Source organism: Alosa sapidissima, chromosome 4 (assembly GCF_018492685.1).
Source record: "Alosa sapidissima isolate fAloSap1 chromosome 4, fAloSap1.pri, whole genome shotgun sequence".
Taxonomy (NCBI): Eukaryota; Metazoa; Chordata; class Actinopteri; order Clupeiformes; family Clupeidae; genus Alosa; species Alosa sapidissima.
In genome coordinates this window covers 29,236,879-29,252,540 of record NC_055960.1, presented here as the reverse complement: position 1 = coordinate 29,252,540, position 15,662 = coordinate 29,236,879, and the positions used below count along the sequence as shown (strand labels likewise).

The window sequence follows — 15,662 nt, the reverse complement described above, 5'->3', positions numbered from 1 at the left end:
CTCCGAATGCATGCCACGTTTTGTGTACTTTCGTTCATGGGGGGCCTTACAATAAAATAATTTGTGTGTACATTTAGTGACGTACACCAACAAGGATTCCCGGGACACTGAAAGACCGGGGTACACAAAACTTGGTGGGCATGTACCCCCACATGGATAGCATGGAACCGTCACTCTTCGTTTTGATCTGTAGCCCCCCCCCCCCCCCCCCCGGACTGGACCCCCCGAAAGGAGGGTAGGGCAGACACAGTTCTCTGTGAATATCTTGAGAACTGTAGGGCCTAGGATGACCAATTTTTTCAGTATGTTTGCCTCCAGGGGTCATGTTAACCCATTCCATGTGCACACATGTGCATAAACAGATACACACGCACACACATACATTTACAGTAATCATACGTATGACACATACTCACACAGTAGACATATGTACGCATGCATGCACAAACACACATACGCAGGCAAACACACAAGCACGCACATACACACACACCCACACACATAAACATAAATTTGTACACGCACACATTTCAAGAATTTTTCCCGTCATCTACTCCCTGAATTTTTGGTCATTGATACCCGGGACACCGAACCACCGGGGTACATGAAATTTGGTGGGTATGTAGCCCCACTAGACTTTTACGGAAAATTTTCATTTCGTCCCCGGGGACCACCATCAGCCCCCCCGTGCTGGGCCCCCTGAACCGCAAAAAAAAAAAAAAAAAAAACGTTTTTTCCTAAATAACTACCTGAACCGTGGCACTGAGGATGAAGAATCTTTTATGGTATGTTGGTCTCAAGGGCCCACATCAACCTGGCTCATAATCACTCATTTGTGATTTGCACCCCCACCCCCCGGTAAAAAATGAAAATGCAATATTATTCTGCTTTAATCGCCCCTATCTTCAGTTAAGATGTTCAGAACTGCACCAAATTAGAAATTAGTAGAATTTCATCCATGGGGGGGGTCTACAAAAATTAGGTTGTGTACATTTAGTGACTGTACACTCATTGGCCTGTAAATGGCGGTGCACACATATACACATGCACACACACAGGCACCCACATACTATCGGTATTAGAACGGCCGATACATAATTACAAATTCAGTAGGATTAAAAGAAAGCCAAAATAAATATTCATCATCATGGCTGCATTTTCAGTATTGGCGAGAAGTAGTCGTTTGTCCACTAGATGGCGCACCGTTGCAGTGAGACGTAATTTTGTAGGAAGGTAAAAGTGGGTTGGAAAAAACAATGGACGCTTCCTACAAGGACTGTAATTTACCGCAGCGAACATCTAATAAGGATAGGACGATGTTCACATGAATTGTAATTCCCATTTCTTCTTGAAGCCGAAATAAATCTGAGGATGTTTATCGGACATGCTTGGTTTTTACTGCAGGTACGTTAATCTTGTAATATCAATAAGGACCTAGGTAATGTTACCGTTAGCGTTGGTTGAGTGATGGAGGCATTTGATTGATTGCATTTGTAGAAAACTATAAATGCGGTTATACCAAGCAAATGTATAGCAGCACTGTTTGTATCTTTCGACTGTCATTTATTGCACGTGCTACAAAATCATTCTGTGCAAGATTTACCAACGTTACACCGGTCTGATACAGTTTTGCCTATACATGTGTGACCTACAGCTAAGAATTATCAAAGCACGCAGGAAACGAGTTGAGACTGATACAAAAATATATTTATTATCCAAATTGTCAAATGTCACCAGCAGTCTCTAGAACAAGACTAATAAAAACATTCAAAATGTATTAGTTCAATATCCTAAAAGTTCTGTATACATATAAGTCTTTAAAAACGATAATGACAGTTTGGTAGGGCACTCAACATAGGCTTCAAGTTTACAAAGAGCCTCCACAAAGATCAACCAGGACGGGGTCTCCTCACAATAAATAGTGGCACACAGGACACAAAAGAAAACAAAAGAAAGGGAAATGTACGATTTACAGCACAGCAAAATGGCCTGGACCAAGGTAAGGTGCACTACAAGCTGAGCAAACAAGGTGACCACAGCAAACACTTAGGAGTGAGGAGCCCTGTTTAAGATTATTACCTTCTGGGGATTAATGTAGTACTTAAAGCTTAGGTGTGAGGGTATCACAGCTACTATAAGAGTCTGCTAAATGTTCACAGTGTAAGTGTACTAAGTACAGAGTTATAGCAAATCTAATTCAACCTATACAACGAGTCATAGAACCCTATGGCTCAGGAGTACCAGTTTCCAGTATGGATGCGATAAGTCAATGGGTAAACCCGTTAGTAAATCTATGAACTAATACCGCCGGGAGCATATAGACCCTATGCCCCGGAGTAACAGCCTCCCGTATACTTATGGTAGTATGGTACTTATCTATGATTTCAAGGTTTAGTTTCAACATTGGCCCGTTGCAAGGGATTGCGCTGTAGCCTAACATAGGCCTTCAAACACCAGTATGGACAAAATCAGTGTGGCACTCAGTAAAAGAAACAAACAGAACGAAAATAAACCAAGACAAAACAGTGGCTATTATCACTACCAACACAGTCGTTCCTAAAACAGATACAACCATAGTTAGTAAACTACAACCATGCGCTATGAATGCAGTAGGTGTAAACTTCAAATGTTTGTACCTGCTCCGTCATTGGCAACGCTGTTGACATAAACTCCCGAACCCTTGCGTAAAGCAGTCCAACCTCCGTGTGGATGCAGCTCACACTGTAACAGTTGTTAAAAAGTAGCAGTTGTTACGACTGAACTGATGTTAGTTAGTGCACTTAGAACAAAACGGGAGGTCATACCTAATAATGGACACAGCAAGGGTACGGAACCTCCAGTGTTCGTTTGGCATATCCCTTGTCCATCAACGTTACTATGCGCCCAGTCTAAAAGCATTTGTTAGGATTAAAACACTTGACTACCACAGCTACAATACATTTCTATGTCTGCTCAAACATAGATAGCATACCTGTGTGAAAGCTCTAAACCCCCACAGTAGTCGTCCTAAACGAGATGCTATGCTTCGTTGCTGAACTGAGGACAAGTATTCTACCAGCGACGACTCGGCAAAAGCACAGGTGCTGCCTTATGTTAATGAATAACAAACGAGATCAAACGATACTTTGCCACGGACACGAGACTTTATTCGTCCCGTCAATCACTCCGTCAAAGTAAAAGCCCCCCTCCCCAAATCAACAACAGCTCCTGCTGCAGGCTACACATGCGTGAGACTGAGACGCCTGTTTATTTTGTTTTAAGTGCGTGCAGGGTGTGAGAGGGGAATCGATGTGCTTTGATTACAGCTTGGTAGTTGTAGTCTGTGAAATTAAAAAGCACGTGTGTGTGAAGTATCCAAACAATGACACCTTCATTTCATTATGGCTGCTTTAGCAACACACCTTAAGCTACTGTGTAGTGGGTCCCATTTAGAAGTGGCTACTTCATTCGCGCTTTCCTTGACTCATGGAGCTGCGTGAATGTTATTACAACTTTTCGCCACGATATGACAGTTTAAGTCCGCTTGATACTGTAAGGCGTAAGCCATTGGTTTCCAAAGGAGATTTTATTTGTGTCGCCAGCATAGCCTATTGACAATTTATGTTGTAGCCTAAATAGGCCTACCTTATAATCCTACCTGTAGTTTAGGGAAGCTAACAGCTTTCTATTAGGATCTAGTTTGTTAGTTACCGTTTTGTCATAACTCCCTGATGCATTTTTGCATTTAGAATAGCCAGAGCGTGTATATCTCAATCGGAAAATTAAACAATATCGGGTGCCTATGGACTAGGCTGGGTGAACCCAGCCTGATCTGCCCGCTATTTATTTTTTGATTTCTTAAAAGATTGAGCTTGGTCTGATGAAAGCCAGACTAGCCATGGACCTCAGTTAAACAATGCAAGGGAACATGAATCAGCCTATATTTGCACGAACAATAACGGACAAAAGCTCTTCAACTTTGGCCCGTTAAAATGTGTATGAACAGAACAGTCTAGCGACCCATTTCATCAAGGCCCATTTGGACATGTCAGTTATTTGCACCACTGGTTAGATGTGACAATAAAGTATTACATGAACTAAAGATGACACAAATCTTATGTAGAAGAAGAAACATTCACAAAAAATCCATCCATCCAAAAATGACCTTTGTTTTTGATAGCTGCAAACGGCATGGAACTGACAGAGATGTTTTTGTTTATAAATACATAAAAAATAAATAAATAAATAAATAAATAACATTATGCTGATACCTTTTGCTTTTCCCAAATACAATGTAGCCTACAGGTGTAAGTGACCTTTCATCAATCCAGTTGCAATGGATGAACTGTGATGAACTGCCCTACTTGTGATTGTTTAGAGATTTGAAAGGTTTTATAACAATGCTACCTTCTTTGGCTATTCTACAATCTATTCACCTTTTCAGCACCAGTAGGCTACTTTCTGTGCAGCCGCACACACACACTCAGGCATGCCAAACAAGCATGCACAAAAGTTTCAAGAGTGGGGGATGGAGTAAAATATGGAGACAAATTGAAGTGTGATTTATTTTCGCGGAACGGATGTACAGGACTGAGCGGCGGTCATATTTTGTACCGCTATGCGGTACATCTAGTTGTGTGATTGGATAACGAAAACATTTGTAGGTTTGCAATGACCAATAATCATTAAGTTTAGGTAAAACAGCAGTTAGATGCACAATAACATGACCAGTGCATATAATCATGTCACTGTCTTTGAGAAGCAAATAAATGTCTCCCATGTCCATTAGGCTATTGCAACTCCTTGCCAAGTAATTTACATCCTAAATCTATCAATGATCTGCAACAATCTAAGTAATGCAATACGCAATTGGAAATGTTTCATAGGCCTATATGAGTGGTAACACAAAATAACATACATATGTGAAATGTGAAGTGTACAAAAAACACATTAATTTAGCATTATACAACATCAAGACATGACAACGTAGTCTAATATTTTATCCCATATCAATTTAGTGGTAATACATGATGTTTTGAAACATAATTAAATTAGTCTCCCACCTCCCAACCATAGACCATGCATGAGAAAAGGAAACACACACAGAGAGACACATTTGGCCTGACTGAGGCAACAACAGTGCTCAAACACAGAACTGTCTGTGAACATAACTTCATAACTTTATATCCATTTGTGAACTGAACACATATTCAGTATAAAGTGTCCAGATACAGGGTGAAATAAACAAGTGTCTAAAACGATTCAACCTGCACTGGAGAACTACACATTCACTGTAGAGTATTGTTGAGCTCAGGCAGGGCACAAACATAACTGTGCAACATCTCATGTCTAGTGGTAAACCCACTGTGGTTGGGCTCTAGTAATTTTAAACACCTACTTTGCAAACCAACCTGATAAGGCTTGCTCCAAACTGTCCTCTTCTGACGGTAAGGCTGGTTGTTACATTGCGTTGCGTAATGCATGAGCATTACATGACAGCAGCTCTGACAGGCAGCAGGAACTGATGAAACCAGTTTTAGCTTGTCAGACAATTAACATAATACTGTGCTTTTGTATGATTATTATAACATAATATGAAGTAAATTTATCGCAAATTTGCAAGGACTCTTGGAGGGCCAAGCAGCTTCTTAGTTTGCTTATGCCTTGGACTGATAGATAGATATATATAGTATATATAATATAAAAAACACAACTAAGCAATAAGGACAGTAGAAGATAAAGAATATACTAAAATACAAATTATACTAAATAACGCCAAATCTAAATGAAGTCTAAAACAGTATCCACATAGTGTGCTTAGGGGTGATTAAGCATGAGGCGCTTGCAATGACTGAGGCAGGGACTGAGCCTGTGATTCTCTGTGCATAGTAAGGTAAGGTGCTCTCACTGCTCTGTGAGAGTGAGTGTCATGGTGATGGTGCAAATGAGTAAGTCCAATAGTGCAACAGTGCAAGAATAAAGTCTAGAGACCAGCATAAAATAAATAATGTACATATGAGAGTAGACAAAGTAATATAAAAAAAAAACTATAGAAAAATTATATCAGTGCAAGAATGGGTTGGCCCTCTAACAACATTAAATAGCCTGCCTGACAACATCAGCTCCACCATAACTGTAGACATGGGGTTTGTTTCAGTATCCTTCTATGTAAGCCAAACCCACCTTGAATGTTTGTTGCTAAAGCTCAATATTAATTTCATCTGACCATATAAAACAAATCCAGGCATCCAAAACCATTCCTAGCATTTACTCTAGCCACTCCAGCTCCAGCCACTTACATTTGTAATTAAAAGACAAGAAATGAAGATCTTGGCATGTCTTCTGAATAATCTATTAGCATAGAGAGTTTGAATGTGATGGGTTTTTTTTTCTGTAACTCGTCAAAAATTCTCCTTATGGATTTATCTTAACTTGTCTGTGTGTGTGGTGGGAAAATACACACGGGCCCCTGATCTGGAAAGTTTGTCAGAGTTCAGTAGATTAGAACTTCTGGTTGATAGCATTTCAGTCAAGTAGGCTACCTATTTTTTAGTAGCCTGACCTGACATACTGTGGTGTTTTGTATCAGTAATTAATGTAAGAACCGAGAGACATGTAACACACTACTTCCAGCTTTTTTCTTCTTCATCCCAACTACGCACATACCAACTACCTGTATCCTCACTGTGCACTCTAGCACCCTGTGTTCACTAACTGTTATTAACAAGACACAACACATACAGAGGTCAACACACTTACTGTATTCTCATGTGTTTCCCATGTTGAGGAATAATTAGGGCAGTTGACCACTCTATCACCTTATTATTATTATCACTGTAAAAAATCAGTCTTCATACAAACCTTGACTCTGTGAATTGGGTTAAAATAGAGTGGCGCAAGCCTGTCCCCCAAACAATTACAAAACTGTTCCAGCCAATCATCAAAAGGGGATGGGGACAGAAATGTGGGGGAAGGGGAGGGTTAACTTGGTGTTTTGTCTGGTTGGTTCAAACTTGGTGTTGATGTCTGGTTGGTTCAAATATCAACATCACCCAAATTGCTTAAAAGACATCAAAGACATCACCCAAATTGCTTAAAATATCTGTAAACACCAAATATTTGACCTCGCTTGTAAATATGAGGGTGATGAACCACTGGTTCAACTTAACCCCAAGGCTCTGGCTCAACTAGCCCCACAGCCATCATTTTGAGGTACAACTTGTACACTCACATGTTCTTACACACTGCTAGCTAATGAATATATCTGAGATGACATGTTAAACTGATATAAATTATAATGTTTAACGTGAGATTACTTTACATGGCAATAAAATACTTTTTGACTTTTGACCACAATGAGATGAAAATCGAGCTCCAGATGCTCCAGCATCTAAAGCACCCAGCTATTTCCGTCTGCCAAATGTCCCTGCCATTTTCCAAGAACTCAAAAGTGAAACTAATCTACAGTATCTCCTCCAAAGTTGTTAATCTGAATCTTTCAAAAACCATCTACAGACCATGTTGACAATTTCTTTTTTTCCAGACTTTTGATTTGTCATTTTGTTTGAAAGACGTGACTCATTGTGATTCTATTGACTTCTATATCTTCTCCTGTGTCCACATTTGGTGCACAATCACAATAATCACAATCCAATAAACATTCTTTGGATGCATGCAAAATTTTCAGAATTTGCACATTCAGTTTTCTGAAGTAGTATATTGTGTTTGTCAAATAAATGGATAATTAAGATTTTGATGAAAGATGTTTTCCTGGTTTTGTATTTATGTAACATTGGATAGAAATAATTCATAACTGAAAAATAGAAAATCGGAGAGAATTTGTTTCTATCTGCCTTGGGCTACCTGAGAGGGGCAGGGTCTAAACAGGGGCGGATTTAGCAATTTGGGGGCCCAAGGTGAACACAGCCATGGGGCCCTCCACATCTGTTCCTTTAAAGGAGAACTATTTTTTTTTTAGCTTAATTTACCTTAACTTAATATCTTTGGAGTCATTGGAGTTGTTATATGACTTTTTCCGGGTTGAATGGTGGCCGTCTCGCTTCCCCCTACCATGTATGAGTGGAAAAACTAGCCTTGCAACTTTGGTCTGGTGGCGAGCGAGCCGCCGCCTCAGAGTCAGAAAGTCTTGCGGCCTTGCGATGTAACAAATTGCTTTATGGCACTACATACATACAGGCCAGGCACCGGCTAGAAGAAAGTTGTGATGAAGGACTTGGGTTTGGGGTTATCATAGACTAATGTGGGCAATTTATTAAGTAGTGAAATGGGGTCAATTAGCGCTCCCTGTGTTGAATGTTAGTGCTACACCTGATGTGCTGGTAGCAATTTTGAGTGTAGTTCATCAGAATCAGAATCAGTTTTATTGGCCAGGTTTGCATACACAAACAAGGAATTTGACTCCGGTTAATGTTTGCTTGCAACATTCACAAAACTACGGAGCCCGGGAAGGGTCACGTTGGTAAATAGTAAATATTTTTAGACCGCACTATTGCGTTCTCTCGCAATAGTTTTGCGTTCCCTCGCAATACTTTTGCGTTCCTTCCCTCGCAACAACTTTTGCGTTCCCTCGCAATACCTTTTTGATAACATATAACGATACAAAAAAAAAACGAAAAACATAAAGGAGTAAAAAAATAAAAAAACAGAACAGTAAGAATAGAATGAAGGCAGTAGAATATGTCTATGTATGACAATAAATACAGTATGTACATATGCAAATAAATAAATAGATAATAGACACTATGGGTGGTATATGGTAGTGCAGTTTCGGGGGGGGGGGGGGGGGGGGGACCCTCAACAGACACAAGCAAGATGCAATATACAGTTGAAAGGGTGGGGATAGTGCAATATCAGTATAGACTGAGGTTTAACATTAAAGATAAATATAGTGCAAGGCAGTTCAGTGCAATGATCATGTATTAATACTATTGTAACTGTAAGGTTGAAGTACACATGAGGTAGATGAGCAGAACAGTGTTGATTGTCTTGTTCAGTATGAGGGTGGGGGCAGTTACTGAGTGTTCAACAGAGTGACTGTTTGGGGGAAGAAGCTGTCTTTGTGTCGGCTGGTTTTGGCAAACAGTGTCCTGTATCGTCTGCCAATGGGAAGGAGGTTGAACAGTTTGTGACCAGGATGTGAGGGGTCTATTTTAGCTGCCCTTTTCCTGATCCTGGACCGGTACAGGTCCTGAATGGAGGGAAAGTCAGCTCCAATGATCCTCTCTGCAGCCCTAATTGTCCGTTTGGTGGCAGACCCAAACCAGACAGTGATGCAGGTGCAGATGACAGACTGAATGATGGCTGAGTAGAAAGTGATCAGCAGCTCTTTAGGCAGATTAAACTTCTTTAGTTGTCTCAGGAAGTATAACCTCTGCTTGGCCTTTTTCTGGATAGTATCGATGTGGAGAGACCATCTTAGGTGGAAGATGAGAAGTGCACCTGTTTTGTGAACTGTTAATAGTTTGGCATCCATTCCTAATCTTACTCTGTGTGCATTCATAAACAAGTAAGTACACTTGATGTATATTTTTAGTTTCTAAGAATATGTTGATATACAAAGGTTGTGATGGTGTTTCTCAGACATTCATCGTGATAGCTGGCGAAAAGAAGCAGAAAGCGTGTAAACTATTGTCGGAGGAACAGGAAAAGAGGAAATGACAGACTGACTGAGAGGAGTGTCACAAAATATATACAGTACTCTGAAGCTGTAGTGAGAGCTCTGTAGAGAAAACTGCAAGAACAAAAAGAGAAAACAGAGAAGAAATTGCCAAAACTGCATTAACACAAAATGCAGGAAGGGCCATTCCTAATGCATCTGTCAATATATAACCTTGCACCAAATGAAGACAGAGAAGTAAATGGAATGAGGGAATAAAGTTTCAGTTTGGTGTAAACGAAAATGGCAAATATGTTTATTTTATAATACTTATACCTATAACTACCAAGCAGTTAGTGTAATACAGAATGCCACCAGTCATACGGTATACATCATAACAGTAGGCTAGTAGAAGGGTCATTCTATGTCAAATCAGACAATATCCAGGAAAATAGTTGTTGCACCATCTCAGATTTTGCTCAAAGTTTGTCTATCTAATACAAATGTCCCAAAACTAAGACTAATTTAGTAAAATTCCAATGTTTTCATACATTTTCACTCATCATTTTTACACTATCAGAAAAGCCTTATCTTGCAGACCATGTTTGGGCATTGATTCTTGAAAAGTATTATTCCTAACCTTCCCAAACTTTGTAGGGTAGAAGACAGACATGTTCTTAGTATGACCATTAAAAGTTTGTATTGCATGCCAATTAGTTATATTAGGCCCACTTGACATCAACTTCCTGGACTGTTTTTTGTTGACAGTCCACCCATCCATGAGACACAAACATACACTCAAAATGAAACACTGACCCCTTGTGTGCCTTTGTAGACATTGCACTTACCATTCAAAGGCATTAGTTGTGGAGGAAACATGTTGTGATGTTGATGTTTGGTGTGTTCTGACCCAGTTACTGCATACGGTTCCATACTTGTTTTCTTTTACATATTGGGGTAATTTTTTATGTCAAATTTTCATATAGTAACTTCTGCCTCATGCTCAATGGCTCTTACTCCTTTTATACGTTGTGCTGTGAGTCAACATGTCTCACACAGTAGGCATATTCAGGCCTGTTATTTAATTTTGCCTGAGAAATTAAGGTTATGCCTCTTGTGCATTGACTTATCGGGTACATTGAAGACTTTGAAAATAAACATACACCTTTCCTGGAAAATCTATGTAAAAACGTATTAACACCAGATATCTTCAGGAAATCATTTTGCAGATTTGTGAGTTATGTCCCATTATCTTGCAGGTTGAATAGCCTGCATATTTTAAATGGGAGTATATGCATCTGCATCAGGGATCAACTAAAATACAAGATTCAAGTAAAGTATTTGTTACGTGTCCAAACTTGTCTGTTCTGTCTGCTCCCCCCCCTTTCATTTCTGCTGCATATGCCATTATTTCTTGTTTTATGTGCTCTGTGTCCTTTTAACATTTGCTTTAACCATTATGTGTAGCCTATTTTGTAATTTGTAAAGTGTGTTTGCTGAATAACTTGGTTGATTGACTTACTGAATTTTGTATATAAAAATAGTGAAGACTATCTAAGGTCATCCCTTGCTAAAGTTGCAAAATGGTTTAGTCCGCCTGCAGGACAATAGGTTGGCTATCAGGCTATGAACTATTTGTTGTTATCAAATTAGTGAAAATGTTTTCTTAAGTTGCTTGTGTTTTGTCAATTTGCATACTGATTTGCTCTGATAAGAATTGCCCTTGTAAGTCACTTTGGATAATATATATTATATATATATATATATATATATATATATATATATATATATATATATATATGTTGTATGCTGTAGCTGTAAGTTAGAGGAATAGTGACAAGACAGTTTCTTTCACACAAGCATGCACACACACACACACACACACACACACACACACACACACACACACACACACACACACACACACACACGCACACACACACAGAAATAGGATGGCTGTGGTTCTATGACTGCTTATATTTTGTGTATTCTGTTACATAGTATGTAGTCACGTAGCTGCAAGTTGGAGGAGTTAGAGAAATAGAGACAAGATGTACATCTCTTTCATGCATGCACGCACATGCGTAACACACACACACACACACACACACACACACACACACACACAAATAGGAAATAGGAAGTCTGTGGTTCTATGACCACTTTCATTTTGTGCATTCTGTCACATAGTTTGTGCATGTAGTCACAAGGGTTTTCAGCTGTAGTATTTCTAACCTCAGTAAATGTCATGCTGAGGTGAGTTTAACAGGTGTCACCTTTACATTATCCAAAGCTGCTATATAGTTGCTCAGGAGCTACTCTATTAATGTTGTCTATGTGAAGAGATCAAACTAATAGGCCTATACTTGCCTAAAAATATGTTAGGAAATACCAATGTAGGGTTTTTATAGGCTGTATTGCCAAGTCAAGTCAAGTTTATTTTATCCATAAAAATGGAAATTATAGTGCTTACGCCCACCGCCATGCCCACGTAAAAAAACCCTCTGAGGGTATAGTATACATGCATCTGCATCAGAGCCTGTAGTTACAGACACTGATAAATTAACATTAAATTAACACTACAAGATAATAAGTTAACATTAAATACACACCACTACATACATACCACTAAAAAAGTTCTACAAATGTATGTTTAAAGTGCTCATTGTGCTGCCTAACCGCTTGTGGTATAAAAGAGAGAGCATACCGCTTAGTGCATGTCAATGGTGCGTATTGTAATATATTTTAAGTCTCAATTTATCAATTGCCACCGGACCATCTATTTTGGGGGGCCCAGAATTATTTTCTGCAACAGGGCCCACATTTTCTAGCAGCACCGCTGGTGTCCAGTATAAAATTGTTTTGATATAGCCTCTCAAACCAATGATGGAAGTGTAGAGGCCAGTGACCCAAATTAGACGTTGCAAGCAGAGCTGTGAGTGCCTGACTGTTTGCAGTGTAAACAAGATGACTATTTGGGAGATTATGCTTAACCATTAATCTCATGCTCTTAGTCAGGGTATACAGTCATTTCTTTCAAAGGCATATCAGGTTGGACTGAAATTATTATGCATAATCTATCTTATATGTGGACTATCTGGTGAAGGACTGCACTGAATTTAATGGATAAAAATCATTTGTTATGCTCATGTTAGACAGTCCGAATCGTATCTGATTTAAGCATGGCAGGAACCTGAGTCGGACAGGGAAGGTTTTCTTTGTAGACATTGCACTTGCCATCAAAGGGCATTAGTTGTGGAGGAGACAAGTTGGGATGTTGATGTTTGGTGTGGTCAGACCCATTTACTGTACAGCTCCATACATGCTTTTTTACATATCAGGGTAAATCTTTTAAATGTAAAATCTTTATACCACATGTCCGGAGTAAATTTTTACAGGGATCTGTGATGAGATTAAGATTTTTTACTTTCTGTAACAGGAAAACCTGTTCATAACCATTGAGCAATTAACATTTGCTAGTTTGAATTTGGCTGAATACATTGGGGCCACATGACAGCAATTTCCTGGACTGCTTTTTGTTGACAGTCCACCCATCCACAAGGCGCTAACATACACTCTGACCACTTGTGTGCCTTTGTAGACATTGCACTTACCATTCAAAGGCATTAGTTGTGGATGAAACAAGTTGTGATGTTGATGTTTGGTGTGGTCGGACCCAGTTATACAGTTCTTTATTTTCTTTTACATATTGGAGTAATTTTTTATGTAAATTCATACCACATGAGTAAATGGAACCGAACATCTAGAGCATGTGTATCAGTGAAGCCCCTCTTGAAAAAAAAATCATTCAAGTCTTAGCAGCAGATATGTTGAACAATGTAAATGTTTCATTGCCTGCACAGTTTCCTAAGTTTTAAAGTCCTCTCTCCAAAAGAATAGCCTGATGTAGATGCTTCTCATCTTTGCTTTAGTGTGTTTCATCTAGTGAGGCAATGTGTGAACTCTGTGATGAGGCAGCATCGAACCGGACCCCGACGCGCAGCAGAGTTGTGAAGAGCCGTATAATAATGTAGCCTATAGCATAGGCAACATCAAACTTTTTCAATGAGATTGTAAGATTACTGTGGTGTCTAGACGTCACTGATGCCAGCTACTTGTGTTCAAATTGATAATTACAAAGCCATTCACATTGCTGGTTGATATTGTACACTTATAACCACCAACCGTCAAGCTGGAAACGTGTCAAAAACAATATGCGTCATAACACACTGAGCACAGAGCTCACAGCATAATGGGGCATTTTTTGTAACTGTATCTTCGCATTTCATTCTTTCCATCGGTTTTAAAAAGTATACTGAGTTGTCTTTGGCTCTGAATGGATTTGTTCTTATGGCCTCCTTACACCAAACAACTTTGACAAGATTTGGGAAAGATTCTTGAAAGATTGTAGTCTTTTGAGTAAAGATTGAATGGGGGGGGGGTGCATTAGTTAAAAGACTCCAATCTTTCAAGAATCTTTCCCAAATCTTGTCAAAGTTGTTTGGTTTAAGGAGGCTATTAGATGTTCAGTGTCTTTGTTTTTATCATAAACTTGTATCATGTGACTTCCTTAAAACCAGTTGACCACCTACCTGTTCATACTTGTCATGTGATCACCTGTTAAAATGGCAACTTTTTTTGTCTTGCTTTGTCATTTTGTCATGCTCTGATGAAGGTAATGCAGAAAGGTGTAGGCATGTTTTAAAAGAATATTCATGTGAAATTAAAGGCTTTTAAAACATAGAACCCTCATGCGAGCCTCAGTCTCAGATGTTCTTCAAAATGTTTTTTAAAATGTTTTGAATCCCCAAACTGAATAGCACCAGAAGAACACCCAGTCTTATACCCTGGCAGAAACTTCCTGCAAATTGTAGTGGCAGATTTGTTATTATAGCTTGGTTTTAACATGTAGGCTACCTGCCTCTGCATTGCCATTTCTCTATTCCTCGGTAGCTCTGTCCTCATTCCATTTGTAGGCCTACCCTACTTCCTCCCTGTTTTTCACTCTCTATTGTAGACTACTGTATCCCTCAGTCAGGCTGTCTTTGCCTTGGCCGCTATTTTTTATAACATAACATCAGACCTTAAATGCAGCGAGAAGAATAAAGCCATAGATTAAGTCTCTGTTGCAAAATAATGTTGTGCTAATCAAACCATGGTAATTGGGACGGCAAGAAAATGTCCTAATCTAAAACAGTAGGCCAATATGTTTTATTTTGTTTATATTTTGGGACACTATTAAACTAACCATGTTTGTATATCATTTATACCTACAATAGATTAGCCAGTCAAAAATATAACCTTATCAAGCTTAAACAAAGGCCTATGTCGTTTTTCTTTCATTTGATGATTTTTGGGATCAACACTTTGTGATGCAGCACACCCCCCTACATGATGTCATGTAGAATTATGTGATTGGCTATGACTTCAGTCACATGCCTCCACAACATGGTCTTTGAACCAATAGCATTCAGTTACGCTTTTCAGGACAGAAAAAAATGCTGTTTTCTAATGCCGTCCCAACGCTCTTTACCTGCTGTTCCAATATACCTGAATTCACACCAGATAAATAACGATAGAGTAGACAACTGTTTCAATACCACATGTAAATGATACACAGTAGCCTAAAGGATAAAAAAAAGCTAATTGAATTAATTCACAAGGTCAGTCTATATGAGCAAATCAATAAACTTGAATAATAAATAATAATAAAAAAGAGATGAAACTAAGGTAGCCCATCATAAGTTTCAGGGTGCATTCGAGATGGGCTTAAGTCTATCTACTTAACGTCTAATGTGATGTGCCGTGTCAGCCAGGAAGAGCAAGAAAAGACAGCAGGCAAGCCTTGACTACTGTACTTTTCTCCTTGCAGTCTACACCTTATATGACTTACAGTTTTTCTCTATCGCTTTTATGCTTGTGTCAACTCTGACATCATCAACTGTCTCCAGTGAAGATCCACAATGCAGAAATTAACCAAGTCACGACCTACAAGTACTTGGGTGTCATCATGATAGACAAAAACCTTTCATGGATCCCTCACATAAAATTTACCTGCAAAAACATA

General features: G+C 39.1%; 1 long non-coding RNA gene across 1 annotated transcript; it reads right to left on the bottom strand.

Annotated features, from left to right (window-relative positions):
• Nucleotides 1–1,740: 1,740 nt before the first annotated feature.
• Nucleotides 1,741–3,159, bottom strand: LOC121706544. The gene is made up of 3 exons (XR_006031066.1): nt 2,972–3,159; nt 2,805–2,888; nt 1,741–2,721 (listed from the first exon to the last, which is right to left on the bottom strand). It is a non-coding gene; the product is annotated as an uncharacterized LOC121706544 (long non-coding RNA).
• Nucleotides 3,160–15,662: the final 12,503 nt, after the last annotated feature.